The 23,896-nt window shown below is 38.1% G+C and overlaps 1 protein-coding gene across 17 annotated transcripts in view; it reads left to right on the forward strand.

Moving 5' to 3' along the window:
* Positions 1-208: 208 nt before the first annotated feature.
* The window catches only part of HERC1 (HECT and RLD domain containing E3 ubiquitin protein ligase family member 1), a 193,301-nt gene continuing 169,613 nt past the window's right edge, over positions 209-23,896 (forward strand). For 10 of the 17 annotated variants that reach the window (XM_043555205.1, XM_043555215.1, XM_043555208.1 and 7 more), the window contains exon 1: positions 223-387. The gene's annotated coding sequence lies outside the window, so the exon portion shown is untranslated. Of the gene's footprint in view, positions 388-23,896 lie in introns of all 17 variants that reach the window. The other 7 variants (XM_043555213.1, XM_043555218.1, XM_043555217.1 and 4 more) reach the window with 5 other exon arrangements.

Raw genomic sequence — 23,896 nt, forward strand, 5'->3', positions numbered from 1 at the left:
AGGTCAGGGCGGTGCCGAAGTCCCCAGAACATAAGCCAAGCCCCCGCCCCCGCCACTAAGTCTCCTTCCCTTTTCCCCTCCTCCCGCAATCCCGCGGTGGTGCTCCTCCTCCAACCCCTCTAGCCTCCCGCGCTGGGTCTTGGGGGAGGAGGGGGGGCGGGACGAGCGGTCAAGACTGCGCGAGAGTACCGCCCAAATCCCGCGAGACTTGCCTGCTGCCGCCGCCGCCGCCGCCGGCGTCGCTGCCGCCGCCTCTTACGTCTTTCCCTTTGACAAGTCGCCGCTGCTGCAGCAAAAATAAAGGACGCGGCCGCCGCAGCCGCTGCCGAGCCGAGCTCGGGTCGCCGGAGCCGCGCCCCACGCCAGCCAGCTCCGGAGCCGCGTACGGTAACGCCTCTTCTTCTGCCCTCCTGGCTGCCTGTGCGTGCGCCCCGCCGGCCCGGCAAGGCCGGCCGGGGCCGTTCCCGGGCCGCGGCCGAGCGGGGCCGCCGGGGTCCTGGGTGGGCGGCAGGCGGAGGCCTGGGGGAACCCTCCCGGCGTTGTGCGCGTCCCCGGCTTCAGAGGCCTCCCGCCGCCTGGGCGCCTACAGAGCCGTCTTAGAAACCCAGCCGCTCGCACAGGGACCCGCCCCTCCAGCGGCTTTTTGTACCTGTCCCTGGGCCCTCGGGGGTCGCGTCTCTGACCTTCTCCTTCACCCCTGTATCCTCTGACGAGGGCCTTCCCCCGGCCGGGGCTGGGGTCGTGGGGCAGCGGCCCGACCCTGTTTCGGGAAAGCGTCGACCCCAGTGCCCCCAGGCACCGGCCGCCTTTTGAGGTGGAGATTGGGACGACGTGTCTTTCTCCTTTGCTCTGCCTTTGGGTGGGGGCAGCTCATCTGGTACACCTTTCTCCAAATCTCCTGCCTCGGTAGAATAACAATTTATAATGCCTGTGCTACCAAAAGAGGAGAGGAGATGCATTGTTTAGTCTCTGGGTGAGATGAGGATGATGAGGAAAAGAGTTGTCCCAGGGAACATGTTGAAACCTTTTCTGTGATGAGTGGCAGGTTCTTGGGAGACACGAGGACAGGAACTGGTACCACCTTTCCCAAGAGATTATGTAAAAGACCTGCTCTCCGGCCCAGAGAGCTGTGTGCAGGGACAGAATTTGCCTTAATTTTAAAATAATGTCTATAGTACTGTAGAAAATATGGATAATCAGAGTTATAGGAATACCAAATCTTAACTAACTCGTCCTTGTAATTCCATTTCCAGAGATAGCATTTCATGGTTAGCATTTTGGTGTATTTCCTAACAGACGCTTAATTTTTTCGAATAATACGTGGCTCATCATTGATTGGGACTTCCCCATTTTGTATATGTTTCAAAATGATTTGTTTTATTTGAGTCACTTGGGTCCACTTGATTAAGACTGGTTACTTGTTCATTATCACTGGTTGTACTCTGTCATCACTGTCTCTTTCATTGGACCCTCTTCCAAAATGATTGTTAGTTAAATGATTTTAAAAATCGAAAGTTAAACAAGTGTTAACTGCTTGGATCTAGTACATATATGTTTTTACAGTTCTTTCTTTGGTGGGTGCTGAAAAGGAGCAGTGTTTGGGGGAAGCAAACTATGATTATTCACGGTGGGGAGAAACCTCTTTTCCTCAAGGTTTTATAACATTGATTTTCATTGGTTATTTTTAGACCCAAATCATTATGTGACATTGTTTGTCATAGTGCCTTTGTGATTGGGATAGGATGGATACCTGCCTTTGATTATGCAGGTTTCTATGGTGTGAGTTTATACAAGCAAAATTGAGTGTCCTAGGTGTCTGTATGCATGTACACACACGTATAATGCATCTACACATGGGTATATCTTCAAGTGAGTTAAAATGTATTATTTGAGAAAAGAAAGCATTAAGTAGGGAAAATAGTAGTCTTGTAATATTTCTTTCAAATTATATGACAGTATTATATAGCAGAATGAAACATCTAGGGAGGTTGAAAATCTAGTGGTTTTAAAAAACATGATAGATTGTCATTTGTCTGCAGTTGTTATTGGAATGGATTAAATGGCCTATTAAGGCCTTTTGTAATTCTAAACTTATATGAATTTTGTTTTTCCTGAGGTTCTCTTATCACTTTGCTTCTTAAATTTCTAGTCATGCTGTTTTGCATGTGACACTTAGCCATTCATTTGCTGGTCATGTATTCCACTCCCTATGCAGGCGTCCTGGTGGTGCATGGAGGAGAAAGCAAATGTGTCACTTAGTCTGTTTATTAATATAAACATCTTCTGGGGCGCCTGGGTGGCTTGGTTGGTTGAGCGTCTGACTTTGGCTTGGGTCATGATCTCACGGTTTGTGGGTTCCAACCTTGTGTGGGGCTCTGCACTGATAGCTCAGAGCCTGGAGCCTGCTTCAGATTCTGTGTCTCCTCCCCTCTGTCTTTGCCTGTGCTGTCTCTCAAAAATAAATAAACATTAAAAAAAAAAAAATATATATATATATATAAACATCGTCTGCAAATCCTGTTTGATTAAAGGAATTTCAAAGACTTTGTTGTTGGTTGGTCTGGATTGGTTAGTAGAAGATGTAAATAATAAATAGCAGTAGAATTCTAAGGTTTCAAGCATTTTTTTTCCTAAAAGACATTTTTTCCCCCAAATACTCCTTAGTATTTAAATTAAAAAGAATGACTCAATATATTGAATAGTTGCACTGTTAAAATTTAGATTTTCAGTAAGATAATAGTAATGAAGACTTTGTGATTTGGAGTGTGGAGAGAAGTTTGTGTTAAGATAAAAGCATATTGACTTGTGAAACATTTTGAATTTTATAGTTGGGCAACTATGTAATAATAAGTAAAAAACTTACTATAACCTATTAACTTTTTTTAATGTAAGTAAAACTTTGGCTTAATAGACAAATGAAATGCGTTGCTACAGGCACATACTGCAGATTATCATGATGTTGAAAACAACCAGTTGGCCACATCATTTAAAAATAAGTTTGCAAAGCCAGTGAAGTCACATCAGCTAGCAATTTTTTTTTTTTTTTCGACTAAGGTCTAAGGGAACATAAAGTAGATAATTAATTTTTAGATACCAGATCTCATTTTTATGGTTTTAGTTTTTTCTGTTGTCACTTACTGGGCCCTCTAAATTAATCAGAATATTAAATTACAGATGAGATCTCTGAGCAAGGAAATATGACAGTTGCATAAGATGATCAGTTGATGGATTTTATTTATTTATTTATTTATTTTCCAACTTTTTTTTTTTTTTTTTTTTTTAATTTTTTTTTTTCAACATTTATTTATTTTGGGGACAGAGAGAGACAGAGCATGAACGGGGGAGGGGCAGAGAGAGAGGGAGACACAGAATCGGAAACAGGCTCCAGGCTCTGAGCCATCAGCCCAGAGCCCGATGCGGGGCTCGAACTCACGGACCGCGAGATCGTGACCTGGCTGAAGTCGGACGCTTAACCGACTGCGCCACCCAGGCGCCCCTTCCAACGTTTTTTAAATTTATTTTTGCGACAGAGAGAGACAGAGCATGAACGGGGGAGGGGCAGAGAGAGAGAGAGAGGGAGACACAGAATCGGAAACAGGCTCCAGGCTCTGAGCCATCAGCCCAGAGCCTGACGCGGGGCTCGAACTCACGGACCGCGAGATCGTGACCTGGCTGAAGTCGGACGCTTAACCGACTGCGCCACCCAGGCGCCCCTGATTTTATTTATTTTTAACTGTTTATTTTGAAATAATGTTAGACTTACAGAAATGTTGCAAAGATAGTACAGAGAGTTCCTATATAATACTCTTCATACATCATCTCCTGATGTTGACACTTTATATAACCAAAGTACAATGATCAAAGCCAGGAAATTAGTTTTGGTATAATACTGTTAACTAAACTACGGACTTTATTTGAATTTCACTAGTTTTCCCCCAATGCCTTTTTTTCTGTTGCAGGATCTAATTAATTGCATTTAGTTGTTATATCTTTCTTGTCTCTTCCAGTCTGTGACATTTCCTCAGTTTTTCCTTGTGTTTCATGATCTTGACACTTTTGATGAGTACTGTTAGTTAATTTGTAGAATTTTTCCCATTTTGGATTTGTCTGATGTTTTCTATGATTTGATTGAAATTACGTATGTTTACAAGAAAACCACAGAAATGATGTGTCCTAGATGCATCATTTTAGAGGATGCATGTTGACAGATCTTATTGCTAGTGATATTTTCACCTTGATTACTTTGTTAAGGTGGCCTCTGCTGTGTTTCCCTTATAAAGTTACTATTCATCCTTTTGGTACACGTCTTGGGAGGGGGGAGGGGGACTATGCAGATAAACTGTTTTTCCTCAAACTTTCTTCCACTGATTTTACCATGCCTTGGTAGATCTTGTCCTCAACAGTTATTGTGTTGCCTACCTAATGGTGATTTCGTATTTTCTTCATTTTAAAAATATGTATTATTAGAATTCTTCTATTAGGAAGTGGTATCTCTTCCTCATTTATTCGGTTATTTATTTATATAAGTATACTGTCATTGGTTATTTGTTTTATTCTACATGTTATAGCCCAATACTATTTTTTTTGTTACTCAAATTTCCCCAGTTTTGGCCATTAGGAGCCTTTTCATGTTGGCCTTCATCCTTATTCAAGAACTTCCTTATATTCTGGCACCGTAGGCTATTTCTTGCTCATCTTGTACCTCTCCTTTTATCAGTCCTGGAATCAAGAACTTGTCTAAGGAAATCTGTTTCCTTTGATCAGAGAATAGAATTTAAATTAAGACCTGGATGCTAGGTGTAGTTATCGGGAGTGTCACTAATTCTAGGCCCTCAGAAGGCAGGGTTTGGAAATACAGGTATATATACTAACCCTCCCACACGTACAGATGAGTCACGCGCACACACACGCGCATGCTTGTTTATTTCTATATTTATCTATCTTTCTATGTATATTAAAAACCATGAGTTTGTATTGATAGCTTCTACTCTACTCCAACACCACAGGTTCATTTTAACCTTTACTTGTTTCTTTTTTTTTTAAGTTTATTTTTTTTTGAGAGACTGAGATAGTGCAAACAGGAGAGGGGTAGAGAGGGGGAGAGAGAGAATCCCAATCGGGCCCCGCACCTTCAGCGTGGAGCCCGATGCTGGGCTTGAACCCACAAACTGTGAAGTCATGACCTGAGCCAAAACCAGGAGTTGGCCGCTTAATCGACTGACCCACCTCGGCCCCCAATCTTTGATTGTTTCTTATTTGTAACTTTTTTCTGATAGTGAAAAATCTGGCTTTTGTTTTCTACAGAAAATGAGATAATAGATCATATCCAAATTACTTGCTGACTTTTATAATGCATATCAAGTAGTTACTGATTGCTAACAGTACCCTTATGAGATGCCTATTTGCTAATTAGAGTTCAGTGTTTGTGTCCAGTGTTTTTTTTTTTTTTTTGTCTTGTCTTTAGCCTTACAGTATCTAGTCAAAATATTATTTTTTCCAAAGTTGTTTAGGTTAGTTCTTTATTTCCCCACTCCCTTTAGGGTGGTTCTGTTTTTCATCTGTAATGCAGTTAGATTCTTTTCTTTGTATTCCATTTTGAATTACCCCTCAATCCTGGTTGATTTTGATTATTGATTTATTTATTTTGGTATATGAAACATTGTAGTTACTAAACATTACTACATAAAAAGATACAGAGAAATATCACTTCTTATTCTTACTACCCCATTTCCACCTCCACTTCCACCTCCTTTTGCCCATCTGTTTTCCTTGCCTTGTAGGTAACCAGTCTCTTCAGTTTTTTTTGTTTATTCTTCTGTTATTTCTTTTACAGAAATGAACAGCCTGTGGTTTTTTTTTTTTTATATTCCTTTCTTCTTTCTCATACAGTTAAAAAAAAAATTTTTTTTTTAACATTTATTTATTATTGAGAGGCAGAGCATGAGCATGGGAGGGCAGAGAGAGGAGGAGACACAGAATCTGAAGGAGGCTCCAGGCTCTGAACTGTCAGCACAGAGTCCAATGCGGGGCTCGAACCCACAAATGACGAGATCATGACCTGAGCTGAAGTCAGATGCTCAACCGACTGAGCCACCCAGGTGCCCCTTTCTCGTATAGTTTTAATTGAGATACATTTCACCCAACACAGAACTTACCTTTTTAAAGTGTACGATTTAGTGGTGTTTTGTGTATTCAAAGGTTGTGCGGCCGTTACAACTACCTAATTCAAGAATATTTTCTCCACTCCAAAAAGAAACCCTGTATCCATTAGCAGTCATTTCCCCTACCATCTTCCTTAGCCCCAGTTAACACTAATTTAGTTTCTGTTTGTATAAATTTGTCTATTCTGGACGTTTCATGTAAATGGAATCATATAGTATGTGGACTTTTGTGCCTGGCTTCCTTTACTTAGCATAATTTTTTTCAGGGTTCTACCATGTAGCATGTATTAGTGCTCCATTCCTTTTTATGGCTGAATAATACTCCATTATATGGATATATCACATCTATGCATCCAGTGATGGACATTGGTTTTCTATTTTTTGGCTATTGTGAATAATACTGCAAATGAGCATTCATGTACAAGTTTTTGTGTGGACATATATTTTCAGTTCCTTTGGGTATATACCTAGAAGTGGAATTACTGGCTTGTATGATAACTCTATGTTTAACTTTCTGAGTAACTGCCCAACTGTTTTCTTTTCCCTTCTTTCTTATATGAGGAGTAACATGTTATAGATACTCTTTTGCAGTTTATTTTTTTTTACTTATTGGAAATCGCCGGATATCCTGGAAATCACTCCAAGTAGTTCATTCTGTCTCTTTTTTAAATGTCTATTTATTTATTTTTAAGAGAGAGAGGGAGGGAGCAGGGGAAGGGCAAAGAGAGAGGAAGATAGAATCCCAAGCAGGCTCTGTGCTTTTAGCGCAGAGCCCGATGTGGGGCTTGAGTCCACACACTGTGAGATCGTGATTTGAGCCGAAATCAAGGGTCAGACACTTAACTGACTGAGCCACCCAAGGGCCCCAAATTACTTCATTCGTTTTAATAACTAGTCTTCATTCTTTTTTACAGTTGTATAGCACTCTGGTCAGTAGATTTATCTAATTTATTCAGCCATTCTATATACATTTGAGTTGTTTCCTATATTTTGCAGTTATAAACAGTATCGCAGTTAACTGACCTGTGCATATGCAGTTTTGTACTGTTAGAGGTGTATCTTCAAAGAAGATTTCTATGAGTAGGATTGCTGGGTCAAAAGTTAAGTACATATGGTAGTCCTCCCCCATATCTACAGTTTATCTTTCTATGATTTCACTTACTGGTGGTCGCCAGTGGTTGAGAAGCAGATGATCCTTCTCCTGATGTATAGTCAGAAAGAAGGTTAGTAGTAGCCTAACACTATATCACAATGCCTGTCATTTACCTCATTTCATCATATGTACCTCACTACATGTAGGCATTTTATCATTTCACATCATCATAAGGTTGAGTATGGTACAATAAAATATTTTGGGAGAGACCACATTCACATAACTTTTTTTTTTTTTTAAGTAAGTTCTACACCCAAAGTGGGGTTTGAACTTATGACCTTGAGATCAAGAGTCGCATGCTCTACCAACTGAGCCACCCAGGCACCCCTCATAACTTTTTTTATAGTATGCAGTTGACCTTTGAACAATTTGGGTTTGAACTACCTGGGTGCACACAGTACTATAAATGTATTTTCTCTTATGATTTACTTAGTAATATTTTCTTTTCTCTAGCTTACTTTATTGTAAGAATACAGTATATAATACATATAATGTCCAAAATATATGTTAATTGATTGTTATTGGTAAGGCTTCCAGTCAGCAATAGGCTATTAGTAGTAAAGTTTTCAGAGAGTCAATAGTTGTATGCGGATTTTCTTTTTTTTTTTTTGAAAAAATTTTTTTAACGTTTATTTATTTTTGAGACAGAGAGAGACAGAGCATGAACGGGGGAGGGTCACAGAGAGAGGGAGACACAGAATCTGAAACAGGCTCCAGGCTCTGAGCTGTCAGCACAGAGCCCGACGTGGGACTCAAACCCATGGACCGTGAGATCATGACCTGAGCCGAAGTCGGATGCTTAACCGACCGAGCCACCCAGGCACCCCTGTATGCAGATTTTCAACTGCATGGGGTGTCGGTGCCCCCAGTCCCTGTGTTGTTCAAGGATTAGCTGTATTGTTATAATTGTCCTATTTTATTATTGTTGTTAATCTCTTACTTTACTTAGTTTAGAAATTAAACTTTATCATGGGTATGTATGTGTAGGAAAAAACATACCAGATATAGGGCTTGGTACTATCTGTGATTTCAAGTATCCACTGGGGGGGTCTTCTGTTTCAGGTATCTGCTGGGGGTCTCCCCCTTTGGGTAAGAGTAGATGACTGTATGTAGTTTTGTTAGATATTACAGAAGTGTTGTACTTGTTTGCATTCCCACCAGTAATGGATGAGAACGCCTATTTTCCTTATAACCTTACCAACAGAGAATGTGTTGTGCTATTTTTTTTTCCAGAGATGACTGATTTTTAAAAATGCCCTGTAGTAATTTCAGTGACCTGAACCTATTGTGTAGGGGCACTTAATGCCTGTGGTTGGTAGGTTCTTATAGTTTGAAAATGAAATACATTGTCCACTAATATAGTGCTGATACATGTATGTTATTATGTGCAGGTGAAATCAATTTGAATGCAATTTCTGGTCTAGCTGGGTTTGCTCATTGAAACTTTCTGCATTTAATGGAGTTGCTGCATTGATTCATAATACCTGTACTCTGAAATACTTCTGGAGTTTAACAAAAGATAGCTGAGATTGTAAGAAGAATATTCTTTCTTCCATAGTATGTATGATTTAGTAGTTTTGGTTAACACTGTGTGCTAGTTATTTTGAACACTGTACACAGTACATAGTGAAATCATGGTATGGTAGTTATTTGACCGGTAATGGCCATATCTGGAAGCTATTATATTTCCATAAGAAAGAAGGTTAATCTTTTTTTTTTTTTTTTTTTTTTATGAAAGAAAGAAGGTTAATCTTAAGGAGGATGCAATCGAGAGTTTACAGTTCTAGATTAGGATAATACCAGATGTTAGTGCGACCAAGGTACTAAGACAACATGAAAAACATCCCCATCTTATAAAGTAACAAGTTCTGCCCAGCTGGAAATTTAGGTTCTTTCCCAGAAAGAACACTTTTCCAAGTGCTTGGGACACATTAATGAAAAAAAAAAAAAAAAAAGAGGATTCTTTTTTAAAAAAATTTTATTAACTCTAATTGGCACACAATGTTACATTAGTTTCGGGTGTACAGCATAGTGATTTGACAAGTCCATACAAAAAACAAAAAATCTCGCACTGGAGGAGCTTACATTCTAGTAGTTTTCAGATGAACTGGTGTTCTCAGGAAAAGAGATGCTCAGTGCTGATTGTGAATGGAGCCAATAGAGGTCTGCGTAGTCTTTTAGTAAAATTACCTTTGGTCCTATAAAAACCCCAAATGACACTTGATTTTACTAGTTACAAGGAGAAGTCCGTGAAAAGTCATAGTATGGTAACATTATTCACCAATCTCTTTCTCTCTTAATTTAAAGGATTCCAAGTACTAGTGGTGCCAGTAGAGGTAGTAGTAATAGAATGATAATAATTGAATAATAGTATAGGTGAGTTTTTTTTCCCTCAGCTGGGATTCCAGGAGAGAACTAAACACTAATGTCTTAGGACATTTGGACATGCACTGTATGTAAAGAATTAAGTCTTTCTCGCTGGTGCATCTAGAATGCCACTAGGTATCTACCATTCTTGGGAGAATTGAGAAAATATTTACTCCAGTATTCAGTTCAGGTTCTCTGGTTCAGATGACTAACTTCAGTTGAAAAAGGTCAGGGTCATTGTAGTCCAGATCTGTTTTTTTCTTTTTTTTTTGAACTCTGCCACTTGCTAGCTGAGTGATGTTGGACAAGTCTTAGTCTCTTAGTGTCAGTTTCCTGGTCTATAAAAGTGAGAGTAGTGGTAATTGCTACGTCATAAGGGTGATGTGAGGATTAAACAATGAAGTCTTTCCAGTTACATTTATCCATTTCTATAGCTTTAAAAACTCTCTATGCTGATTGACTTCCACATTTATGTCTTGTAGCGCAGACCCTTTCCCTGAAGTCCAGGTTAGAGTTCATCTGCTCATTTTACCATTTCATTTGACTAAGAGGCATCTCAAATTAAATTTATACAATAAAGAAGGTGTGATTTCTGTCCTCTTCATTTTCTCTGAATCAGCTCTTAGTAAATGGCAGAACTAATCAACTAGTCACTTGGGCCAAAAGCCTAGGTGTCATCTGTGATTTTTCTCTTTTCTTCAAACCCTATAATAAGCCCATCAACAAAACCTCTTGACTCTATTTTTTAAATATATTTCTAATCTGATCACATGTCATCATGTCTGCCTTATTACTTTGGTCTAAACCACCATTAACTCCTGCTTAAATAATTACGGTAGTCTCTTAACCCTGCTTTCTCGCTTGATTTCTGACAGTCTATTTCTACTTGTAGCTAGAATGACCTTTTTAATGGTCAGATAGGCCACTCCTCTACTTAATACTTTACAGTGACTTCCTTTTACAATTAAAGTAACAGCCCAATTCCTTGTGTTGACTTACAAGGTACCACATGGTATAGTTCATCCCTGCCTGTCTCTCTGTTCATTCCACCTGTGCTGTACTGAACTCTTTATATTCTTTGATTGTGACAGGTACATTCCAGGGCTTAATATTTATTTGTTCTTGCTCTGTTTGGAGTGTTCTTTCCTGAGATCTTTGTTTCCTCCGTCACATCATTCAAGTGTTTGTTTAAAAAGGAGTTCTCAGAGGTTTTTACCTCTTTAGAGAAATTGTTAGCCATCACACTGTAGAAAATAGTAATCATCTTTCCTCCACTCTCCTTTTCTCTTTTGTTTTTTTTATAGCACTTGTGCTTCCTGAAATTTAGTGACTTGTCTACTTGTTTATTTGTCTTCCTCACTAGAATGTAAACTCCATGACACCATAAACCTATATAATTTACTCATTCTGGTGCCTCTAAAGTCCCTGATACATAGAAAGCCAAGAATACAGCTCTAGGAACTTGAGTGTGGAGTAAAATTGTCTCTAAATTGGATTCAGTAATTGTACGTCTTTAATGTTTTATGACGAAGGGGAACTATTAAATCAGTTACACAGTGTGAATTTTTTTGCATTGTGTTATCACATGTGAAACGTTAAGATTTAGAATTTATGGGGCACCTGGGTGGCTCAGTCGGTTGACTGTCCAACTCTGGCTCAGGTCATGATCTCACGGATTGTGAGTTTGAGCTGGCGTTGGGCTCTGCGCTGGCAGCTGAGAGCCTGGAGCTGGCTTTGGATTCCCTGTCTCCCTCTCTCTCTGCCCTTCCCCTGCTCATGTTGTTTCTCTCTCTCAAAAATAAATAAACAGTAAAAGATTTAGAATTTATACCATTATCAAGAGCAAATAATTGTGCATAGGTTATGCTAAGTAATATGCAAAAAAATAAGCTTGCCGTTCAGCTCTTTGCTTATTGCAGTGTTTGGTTATTCTCATTATAATGGTAGTGATGTTAATGAAATAGTAGTATTTCCTCTTGCTCTGGCAAGCTATTTGTCCTCATTCTAAACTCTTAATTTAAAGTCTGTTGATTTTCATTTTGGGGGGTACATATTGTTGTCCAAGCATTTTTTTTTTTTTTAACTTAATACAGGTCATGGGCAGTGGGGAGTTTTATGTTATACAATTCAAGTAAGTAGCTTTGCTAACTTGATAGTATTAGAAATATAGGATAATCTATTCTAGAACTAGAAAGATTATATTATCTATGTGTTAATATTTAAAAAAGCAAAAGTATCTTTTATAGAAGATATCATTGATCTTTCTTATACAACCAAGTATTCATTTACATATAATGAATTTTGTCAGTAATATGGCCAGATTCTGTTTTCTCAAAATTGCTCATTCTTTTAAAAAGAAGGAATGATGGGGTGCCTTTGTGGCTCAGTTGGTTAGGTCTTTGATTCTTGATCTTGGCTCAGGCCATGGTCTCATAGTTTGTGGGTTTGAGCCCTGTGTCGACAGCAGAGCCTGCCTGGGATTCTCTCTCCCTCTCTCTCTGCCCCTTCCTTGCTCACACTTTCTCTCAAAACAGATAAATAAACTTTAAAAAAAATAAAAAGAGAATGATGGAGAGATTTGTGTAATTCACTGAAGGTGGTGTGGTAGAGTAGACAGGTGCACATTTAAAGGAATAATGCTGGGTAACACTTACTGAGCATTTACTGTGCACCAGGCATTATTTTAAGTGCTTTTATCTATTGTTTAAACCATGGTTAAATCTGATTGAATACAACATTCAACTTGTTTATTTTGCAGATAAGGAAATTGAAGCACAGAGAGGTTAAGTAACTTGTTCAAGCTCACACAGCTATTAAGTGGTGGGAGTGTGGATTAGAATTCTTTAACAAAGGGGGCTGTTGGCAGAAACTCTTGGGGGCAGAGTTTGGAAATGGCCAACCTCAGTGTGATGGTTTTGGCTGATCTAAAATCCTATCCAACTAATGTTTGAGCGAGACTATTATACATACATGTTTATGAACTCATAGTGACAGTGAGACAAAATTTTTGGTGCCACATGTTGCTTTGAATTCTTAAAGAATGTTTCTAGTTCTGTTCTCCCAAATGGGGGAAATCGATGTGAGAAGAGAACAGCAATTGGTATATGGATTGGATATCACTACAGAAAGGTTAAATTTTCATATAGAAAGATGAAATTCTTCTTGGTAGATGTTGAAACCTAATGATAGTAGGGAGCAAGTTTAGCCTGTAAACTGTCTAGAGCACAATCAAGTAGTGAAATAATAATGACTTACATTTGTGTGTGTGCATTTACATACATATGCACACACATATATATTTGTATAGTGTATATGGCTTCTAGTTTGTAAAGTACTTTGGTAACCATATTCTCAGTTGATCTTCTTAACACCTCTGTGAGATAGACAGGATAGAGACTCTGGTATTTGACAAGCTTCCATAGAGGAGAGAGGTAGCTTTGAGGAATGAGCCCTTGGATAACCTCTAGTTGCTAGACCCTCTTTTTTTTTTTTTAAATTTTTTTAATGTTTATTTATTTTTGTTTTTTTTTTTTAATTTTTTTTTTCAACGTTTATTTATTTTTTGGGGGACAGAGAGAGACAGAGCATGAACGGGGGAGGGGCAGAGAGAGAGGGAGACACAGAATCTGAAACAGGCTCCAGGCTCTGAGCCATCAGCCCAGAGCCTGACGCGGGGCTCGAACTCATGGACCGCAAGATCGTGACCTGGCTGAAGTCGGACGCTTAACCGACTGCGCCATCCAGGCGCCCCAATGTTTATTTATTTTTGAAAGTGAGAGACAGAGTGTTAGCAGGGGAGGGGCAGACAGAGAGGGAGACACAGAGTCTGAAGCAGGCTTCAGGCTCTGAGCTGTCAGCATAGAGCCTGATGTGGGGCTTGAACCCATGAACCTGAGCAGAGAAGTTGGACGTTTAACCGACTGAGCCACTCAGGTGCCTCTGGACCCTCTTTTAATGGGTTCTGATCATAAAGGAAGTTGCTCTTTCTTTGTAAAACTGCAAGAGCGTGGGTGGTGGACTTATGTATTATGTGGTATTATGGGCTTGATTAAGTGATTATAAATTGCTTAATCTGGAAGCAGGAGGTAACTTGGCATGATGAATGGACAAAGATGGCCTGCTGTAATTGGCATGTTCTCAATGTTATACTGAAAGCCTAGCCATTTTTAAGAAATATAATTTAGATTAAAACTATACTTCTAATAGCAACACTGTTGTAATGTTTCTTAAACTAATATTTTAATTAAAACCTTCTACCAGTTAGGCTGCATTAATATTGATGCTTTATTATTATTATTATTATATTGGAGATTGGGATAGAAGAGGAGGATAGCTTTACTTTTTTGAAGTAAAAAAAAAAAAAAAAATTGGTAGCTTCCGAAAAGACTGATGTGAACGTAAAGCCATAGTGAAATGCTGATAAAAGCTTAGTAAGTTCCCTGTTCCCCTTGTTCATTTTGGAAATAGTTTGAATTGCTTTGGTTAATTTAAGTTGATTTGAGATATTAAGAGGGACTTCTCAAAAGTCTTAAAGGTACACTGCATAAGAGAGTAAAGTAAGATGTAAATTCATAGAGTCCCTTCACTTTAAAGTAGTTGATGATTGACAAAATGTGAGTTTGCTTTGCAAAAATCTACAGAATTGCTGAATATTTTGTATTCTTAAATTCTTACATCTTTCAGTTCTCAGTGTTATTTTCTTTTTCCCTGGTTCTCTCTTGTAACTGGCTCCTTATCACCACCCCCTCCCTCTTGGTCTGCCATCTGTTGGTTTGGCTCTTTATTTCAGAGTAGGAAGGCAGGAAAGGGTTTTCATATACAAGATAAAGCTAATTCTTTTGGAACTCAGTGCGCTGGAGCACTTATGCAATGAGTCTGCTAATGGTGAATTCCAGAAGTAGGATAGGCCCATAGGACTAGAAAGATAGTGATGACTCTGCAGTATTGTCTGCAAGTTTTTTCTGTGATTGTTGCTTTATTTAATAAATAAAAATTAAAAAATTATACTGAAACACTGTAGTTTTTTCATAGAAAGCCATAAATTGGTTAGATTGTAGTAGGCTTGCAAATAACAGTAATTATGTGAGAGTTTAGCATGTTGAGTGTTAGTGAAATTCATGTCAAATTGTTTCCGATAGTACTTTATAAATATAATTTGATCATGGTAAATTTACATTCTCTTATGCCTTACTGTGCATTAATCTATTGTGGGAATTCATGTAGAGACTATTTGTAGTCCTAGGGAAGTAATTCAATTCCCAGACAACATTTAAAAAAAAAATCTTTTTAGGGGTGTCTGCTTGGCACAGTCAGTTAAGTGCTGGGTCTCTTGATTTTGACTCAGGTCATGATCTCATGGTTGTGAGATCGAACCCCCTGTCTGGCTCTGTGCTGAGTGTGGAGCCTGCTTCAGATTCTCTCTCTCTCTGCCCCTCCCCTGTTCTGTCTTTCTCTCAAATAAACGTTAAAACATTTTTATTACAAAATATTTTAAACATATGTTAATATAAAATAGAATAGTATAAAGAGCTCCCATGTACTCATAATTGAGCTTGAAGAATTATGGGCAGTCTTGTTTTTTCTATAGTTCTATCAACTACCACACCACCAAATCCTTGGACTCTTTTGAACCAAATCCCAGGCATACTTAATTTGTAAATTTCACATATTTCAGTTTAGATTTCTAAAAGAGTTTCTCTTTTTATACAATAAGCAAAACACCATTATCATACCAAAATAAATTTATAGCAAGTTCTTAATATCACCAGGTTTCTTAATATAATCAGGTTTCATTTTTTTTCTGATTGTTTTACTTACATGTATGTATGTATATATGTGTATATGTATACATATATATTTTTTTTGCATATAAATATACATATATAATTTTTTACCTGAAATGGGGTCAAAGTAAGGTCCGTACTTTACAGTTTATTGGCATGTTTATTAAATCAATTTTAATCTTTTAGACTCTCCCTCCATCTCTTTTTTCATTTCCTTAAAAAGAAACTAGGTTGTTTGCTCTGAGAAATTTCACATGGTCTCATTTTGCTGAATGCATTTCTGTGATGTCATTGAACATATTCTGTCTCCTAAATTTCCTATAAATTGATAATTTGTCAGAATTTTGTTGTTGTAAGAGTACTTCATGGGAGTGGTTTGTTTACATAGGAGGTACATAAGGTCTTGTTATGGCTTGGGATGTTAGCAGTTATTGACAATCATTGTTTAGATTTATTAATTCATCAAGAATTGCAAAATAGTGCAATTCTGTTCTTCATTTATTAAGTGGTGTTCTTTTGGATACCTCTTTAGCAATGTAGATTGTATATTTAGGGCATTGTATTTATGCCTGAACTGGTTCTGGGATGATTGACAAGGTTCTGTGGTGGAATTCCTTTAAGGGAAGAGTACAAGTACTTATTATTTGAACATTCAGAGAATACTTAGAAATATTGAATAATTAGACTTTGTTTAAAGGATGTTTGGCCAATAAATAGGTTAACATGCCATCATGAGATAACAGCTGTGACCTAGCATGTTTAGCTAGCTGGCTATTGGTGGTGGTTCTTTTTTTTTTTTTTTTCCAACGTTTATTTATTTTTGGGACAGAGAGAGACAGAGCATGAACGGGGGAGGGGCAGAGAGAGAGGGAGACACAGAATCGGAAACAGGCTCCAGGCTCCGAGCCATCAGCCCAGAGCCCGACGCGGGCCTCGAACTCCCGGACTGCGAGATCGTGACCTGGCTGAAGTCGGACGCTTAACCGACTGCGCCACCCAGGCGCCCCGATGGTGGTTCTTTTTTAGAGGTCAGTGTTCATATTCAGAAATTTAAGAAGTGATTTGTTCAGGGCAGCAGTTACTGATTTCTTGAGCAAATTTCTCAGCATGATTTTGAGATCAGGCCTTGTGTTTGAATCAGGTTTTTAAAATGTTGAGTTTACATAACATAGAATATTTTGGTTTTGTTGTTTTTTTAGTACCTCATTTCTTTTTTTTTTTTTTTAATGTTTATTTGTTTTTGAGGGAGAAAGTACTAGTGAGCATGAGCAGGGGAGGGGGGGCAGAGAGAGGAGAGAGAGAATCCCAAATAGGCACTGTCAGTGCAGAGCCCCATGCAGGACTCCAGGGCTTGAACTCAGGAACTGTGAGATCATGACCTCAGCTGAAATCAAGAGTGGGACACTTAACAGACTGAAACATCCAGGTGCCCCTAACATAGAATATTTTGTATTAAAGGTTGTAAAGAACTGGAGCAGCAGCATTTTCCTAATGTGGTTCCTTGACTAAAAGGTTTTGGGGTCAAATAAACTTCGTGAACATTGTGCAGTTTATGGTTTCTTGGAACGTAATGGTGCATTTAATATGTAAAAGAAGTCTGTTTAACATTAAAACAGCCTTTTCCAAATTTATTTGATCACTGAACCTTTTTTCCCCCTCTCATAACATCTTGAAGAACTAGTGAAACAAATTTTCTAAAGGAAACAGATTTTGGGAAATGTTGGCTTAGAGGATTTGAACAAAGAATAAAGAAAAAAATCTGATGATGAGTTTGTATGACTTCACTACAGTTAGTGGAGAAATTTTGATAGGTAAATGAGAATACATTTTTCAGTGAGAAAAAAAACCAAGAAAGGTTGTTGCTTGTTTTAACCTATAAGCATTATACTTTTAGAGAGAAGGAGTTTTAAAAAGGACTTAATCACATATAACATTTACTGTATGTCAGGCACTGTTTTTACAATTGTTTAACAACTTTATGCAGTAGGTGTACTGTTTTTATCTCAGTTTTACAGAGAGATTAAGTAAATTGTTAATGGTTAAATTGCAGAGTTGGTGACATAGCAGAGCCAGGTTCTGAACCTTGGCAGCCTGGCTCCAAAGTCCATCTGCTTATTAGCCACTATTCCACATTGCGGGGTATAGCAGATGGAGATCATAAAATATAAATCAGATTAAAGGAGATTTTAATGTCTGTTTGGAGGAAGCAGACATATTTTCTTTCACTTTCAGACAGGGCCATAAGAGAAGAATGTAGAGATCTGGCTCTGTCTTAGTGAAGGTAGAAAACATGGAGACCTGGGAACCATTACTTGTAGAAAAGGTATACCTCCTGAAGAGAGAGCTTAGATGCAGGTAGAAGGCTGAGTTAAGAGGACACTGTTAATACCAGAAGGGAATCGGAGCTCACTTAATAGGTGCCTTCATTTTATACATGAAGTCTGAGTTTCCATAGTTTGTTCATGTGCTTGTAGTAATAATCATAGCTTATATTAGTGTATTGTATTAAAATACTTTCACATGGATTCTCCTTTGATGCTTTGAACAGCTCTGAAAGGTAGGTAGGTACTATATTTTCCACAGCAAGACTGGTTCTTGAATTTAGATTTTCTGCATCTTAAAAGCTAAAGTTTTCTACTCTCTCTCTCTTTATATATCTGTCTCACATTGCCTCAGTTCTTGATGAATAAAATATATTAATGAATAGTGTGTGCTTTTGAAATGAGATGAGGATTTTGGTCAGAAAGAAAGCTACATTTTAACAAATGGAAATAATTCCCTTCAAAGTGTGAAAGATAATACATGCTATTGTAAAAAAATACTTTTTTTAGACAGTATAGGGAAATACAAAGCAAAAGGCAAAAACTGTTCAACTCCGCAGAGTAACCACTATTAAATTCTAATGTGTAGTTCTCCAGATTTTTTTTTCTAGATCATTTATATGAAACTTTTTCAAAATTCTATACATATTGTTTTATAACCTGAAATACTGTATTCTTAAAAGAGAATATCCATCGGTGCTTGGTCTTTTGCCTCTACCATCATAAAAGGGTATATGCAGGACTATTGGCATAAAATGGTAATATCTTGGGCAAACTGGGATGTATAGTCACACCCCACACATACTTTAATAGCTGACCTGTTAGTAAAGGCTGGGTGAATAGGTAAAAAAAAAACCTGTTTGGGATTATGTTAATTTAGGGAGGCAATGCGTAGGACAAAGCTTCATTTTTTTTTTTTTTAATTTTTTTTTCAATGTTTTTATTTATTTTTGGGACAGAGAGAGACAGAGCATGAACGGGGGAGGGGCAGAGAGAGAGGGAGACACAGAATTGGAAACAGGCTCCAGGCTCCGAGCCATCAGCCCAGAGCCTGATGCGGGGCTCGAACTCCCGGACTGCGAGATCGTGACCTGGCTGAAGTCGGACGCTTAACCGACTGCGCCACCCAGGCGCCCCAAAGCTTCATTTTATTATAGAATTTGGGGGAAAAATGTTTTCACAATATACTGGATCAAAAGGTAAGTAACTCAGACCTTAATGTTTAGGTAAACATTAAGAATAAAGCATGGCTCTTTTTTTTCTTTTAAGTTTAAATATTTTTATTTATTTTGAGAGAGATAGAGAGCAAACACGGGAGGGACAGAGAAGAGACTGAATCCCAAGCAGGCTCTGTGCCCTCAGCGCAGAGTCCGGTGTGGGTCTTGAACTCATGAACCGTGAGATCATGACCTGTGCCATAGTCAAGAGTCCGATGGTTAACCAACTGAGCAACCCAGGTGCCCCTGATTATCACTACTTTTGGAGTGGTGAGGAGAGGAAAGGAGCCTGTTGTGTTGCGGATAGATTTTTGTACTTGAAGTCAGGGCTTTAGCAAATCTTGCTTATTGACTGCATCTAGTAATTTCCCTTGTTAATCAGTCTGTTTGCCCAAGCAGATTTTTGGGATGGTCTTAATTTAAAAAAATTTTTTCTTTGTGAGGATTGGGTTAAATTTTATTTATATCTTTCAGTATTTTCTTGTTGGTACTAAGTTGATGGTAAGGCTTACAATTTTAGCTTTCTATGTAAATTTTTTTCCTCCAAGATTTTATTAAAATCTAGTTAACATATAGTATAGTATTGGTTTCAGTAGTAGAATTTAGTGATTTATCACTTACATATATGATACCCAGTGCTCATCACAAGTGCCCTCTTTAAAGCCCATCACCCATTTAGCCCATCCCTCCACCCACCTCCCTTCATCAACCCTCAGTTTGTTCTCTATAGTTAAGAGTCTCTTAGGGTTTGCCTTCTCCTTTCTGTATAAATTTTAAAATAAGCTTGTTTAAGGGTGGCTGGGTGACCCTGTTGGTAGAGCATGTGACTCTTGATCTCTGGGTTCTGAGTTTGAGCCCCACGTTGGGAGTAGAGTTTACATAAAAAAATTAAAAAATAAAATCTTAAAAAAATAAACTTGTCTATAGTATTACATTAAATCTATAGATCACTTTGGAGGTGAATTGATATTTTTATATTTAGTCTTCAAATCTAGGAAGATGGCATGTCTCTCCATTTATTTAGATCTCCTTTGGTTTCCTTAATTTGTCTCTTGTAATTTTCAGCATATAGGTCCTTTACATGTTTTTGTAGACTTGAGCCTAGGCATTTCATTAAAAAATGTTTTAAAAACTTTTAATCAAACTATAATATAAATTCATAGAAATATACATATAGTAAGTGTACAACTTGATTAGTTCCACAGGGATGGACTTATTTTCAAATTCTGTTTTCCATCAACCTGAGAGATTTGCAGGAGGGAGGTAGTCAAGGAGGGAACAAGAAAAGCTTCCCATTCCCTTCTGAGTCAGGTCTTCATAGTATGACTTCATTGTTTTATTTATAAGTGAATTCTCAAGACTGAACACATATTCGGATAGCTAAGCTCATTTCCAGATCAGTTTTATTTGGATTTTCCCTGCTGTAATTTGCATCCAATCATGTTATAATAGAGATTTGCCTGGATGTTTTCTGATACAGGAATTCATACTGTTTTAAAACAGTGAAGATGTGAGTTGAAGATTTAAGTGATGGAAAGCTCTGCCTTCTCTTTTTTCTTGAACCCAAGCTATTCTCCGCCTTTTAGCTTCCTTCTATGCAGTTTGTATAAAGCAGACGCTGAAGTAAACTTGCCATCTTGCTGCTTGGCTTTTATCTTCCTTCTAGGAAAAATAGGCAACTTAGTGTTGATATTTATGGGAACTTTCTGTCTGCTCCTTTTTGAGTAAGACTTATAAATCGAACTCTTGTATTTAAAGAGATAATATCACTGCAATTACTTAAAGGAAAATGATTATGTAACAAGGAAACTAAACATGAGATTTGCTTAGAACAGATATTCTTGGGAATAAATGAGTTTATCACATATGCTCCACCAGGAAGGACATGGTTAATTATGGAATATTAATGCTTATTATTTAACTCTTATGTATACTTTTAAAAATATTAAACAGGTTTTTTTTTTTGTTTGTTTTTTTAGGGCACGTGTAAGTGGGGGAGAGGGGCAGAGGAAGAGAGAGAGAGAGAGGGAAAATCTCAAGCAGGCTCCATGTTCAACATGGAGCCTGATGTGGGGCTCACTCCCATGACCCAGTAATCATGACCTGAATGGACTAAATCAAGAGTCAGATGCTCAACTGACTGAGCCACCCAGGCACCCCTCTTATGAACACTTCTGTTGTAAAAGATAATCTTTTTTTCTCTCTCTCTCTCTTTTTTTTTTTTTACATTTATTTATTTTTGAGAGACAGAGACAGAGCACAAGTGGGAGAGGGGCAGAAAGAGAAGGAGACACAGAATCTAAAGCAGGCTCCAGGCTCTGAGCTGTCAGCACAGAGCCCAACGCGGGGCTTGAACTCCCCAATCGTGAGATCGTGACCTGAGCCAAAGTCAGACGCCCAACCGACTGAGCCACCCAGGCGCCCGTCTTTTTCTCTTTATATCACTGTTCCTGTTCAGCTGTTCCTGCCCTCCTGCCCAAACTTTTATTTTGAAAATTTCTTAAATCTGTCGAAAAGTAAATATTGAGGAATATTATACGAAAACATCCATATACCACTTTTCACCGAGTTTGAAAAATTGTAACGTTTTGCTGAAGTTGCTTTTTTCCTTTTCTGTAAACACACACACACACACACACACACACACACACACACACTCTACACACTTTGCTTTAAGTGAAAGTAAGTTGTAGTCACCGAGATACTTCCCCTGCATGCTTTGAGTATATGTCTCCTAAATAGAAGGACATTCTTCAACATAACTGCATACCTTTGTCACACCTAAGGAAAATAACACGAGCTCATTATCATCTAATATGCAGTGTCTGTATTTATTTATTTATTTATTTATTAAAAAAAATTTTTTTTTCAACGTTTATTTATTTTTGGGACAGAGAGAGACAGAGCATGAACGGGGGAGGGGCAGAGAGAGAGGGAGACATAGAACCGGAAACAGGCTCCAGGCTCTGAGCCATCAGCCCAGAGCCCGACGCGGGGCTCGAACTCACAGACTGCGAGATCGTGACCTGGCTGAAGTCGGACGCTTAACCGACTGCGCCACCCAGGCGCCCCTGCAGTGTCTGTATTTAAATTTTTCTAGCTTCCCTCATATCTTTTCTATTTTTTTTTTTTTCCTGATCTTGGATCCAGTCACATTGGCCTATTGCTTTTGACTTTTACCTCTCTTTAGTCTCTTTTAATTTAGAACAGTCCTCTGCCTTTTTTAAAAACGGTGTTAACTTTATTGAAGAATCTAGGCCATTTGTCTTATATAATGTCCTACAATCTGAATTTGCTGATTGTTTATTATTATATATTCAGGTTAAACATTAATTGCATGAACAGTACATAGGTGCTGTGTACTTCTTTTTTTTTAAATTTTTTTTTCAACGTTTATTCATTTTTTTTGGGACAGAGAGAGACAGAGCATGAACAGGGGAGGGGCAGAGAGAGAGGGAGACACAGAATCGGAAACAGGCTCCAGGCTCTGAGCCATCAGCCCAGAGCCTGACGCGGGGCTCGAACTCACGAACCGCGAGATCGTGACCTGGCTGAAGTCGGACGCTTAACCGACTGCGCCACCCAGGCGCCCCAGGTGCTGTGTACTTCTTACATCACCTCAGGAGGCACTTAATGCCCCCTTTTTCCATTATAAGTGATGCTGAGTTTGATCACTTGTTTAAGATGGTGACTACTACTAGATCACTTATAAATGAACATTTTTTTCCCTTATGCAACTAGTAAACAATCTAGAGGGTGGTATTTTGATATTGTGTGAAAATCATTTCTCCCACAACGTTTCCCAATGGATTTAACATCCGTGGGAAGATTATCCTTGCATGGATAATAATTTTTTTTAATAAAAAAATTCTTAATATATGCACATAGTAAGAAACTTCATGTGGTACAGAGGAGATCACAGGAAAATGCATGTCTACCATTCATTCTCTATTTACACTTTCCAGTTTTTTCCAGAATTAACTGTTGCCAGTTTCTTTATGTATCTTGTCAGAAATTCTAAACCCCTCCAGTCATGCATTCATATATATCTTCTCATTTTTATTTCTTTTTACAAAAATGACAGGCATTGCAGACTGTTCTACATCTTTTTTATTGTGGTATATGTAGCATATTTATCATTTAAACCATTTGTGAAGTATACAATTAAGTGGCATTAAATGTGTTTACAATGTTACGTAACCATCACTGCTGTCTATATCGAAAACTTTTTCATCATCCCCAACAAAAACTGTGTACCCATTAAGTAATAATTCCTTCTTTCTCTCCCCCACAGCCTCTGTAACTTCTGTGGTACTTTCTCTGTGAATTTTCCTATTCTTGGTGCCTCATAAAAGGGGAATCATATTTGTCCTTCTATGTCTAGCTTATTTCACTAAACATAATACTTTCAAGGTCCGTTCATGTGGTAACATATATCAGAATTTCATTTTTTTTTTATGACTGGGTAATATTCGGTTGCATATATGTAACACATTTTGTTTATCCATTCATCTGTTGATGGACACTGAGATTGTTTTCGCCTTTGGGCTGTTGTGAATAATGCTGCTGTGAACTTGGGTATACAAATATCTGTTTGAGTCCCTGCTTTCAGTTTCTTTGGATAAATACCTAGGAGTGGAATTGCTTGGTCTGCATCTTAATGTATTTTTAAACTTAATATGTCATGGTTTATCATTCCAATTTAATATATTCCAGGTAATTGTAGATCTTCCTCATTCATTTTTATGATTACCTTGAATCCCAGTGTATGTATATAATTCATTTAACTAGATTCTTATTGGTGGACTTTAAATTGTATCCCTTTTCATTTTTTACCGTTTTTTTTTCTTTTGCTATTTTAAACAAGGCTGCAATGAATAGGATATTTCTTATT

Source organism: Prionailurus bengalensis, chromosome B3 (assembly GCF_016509475.1).
Source record: "Prionailurus bengalensis isolate Pbe53 chromosome B3, Fcat_Pben_1.1_paternal_pri, whole genome shotgun sequence".
Lineage (NCBI taxonomy): Eukaryota > Metazoa > Chordata > Mammalia > Carnivora > Felidae > Prionailurus > Prionailurus bengalensis.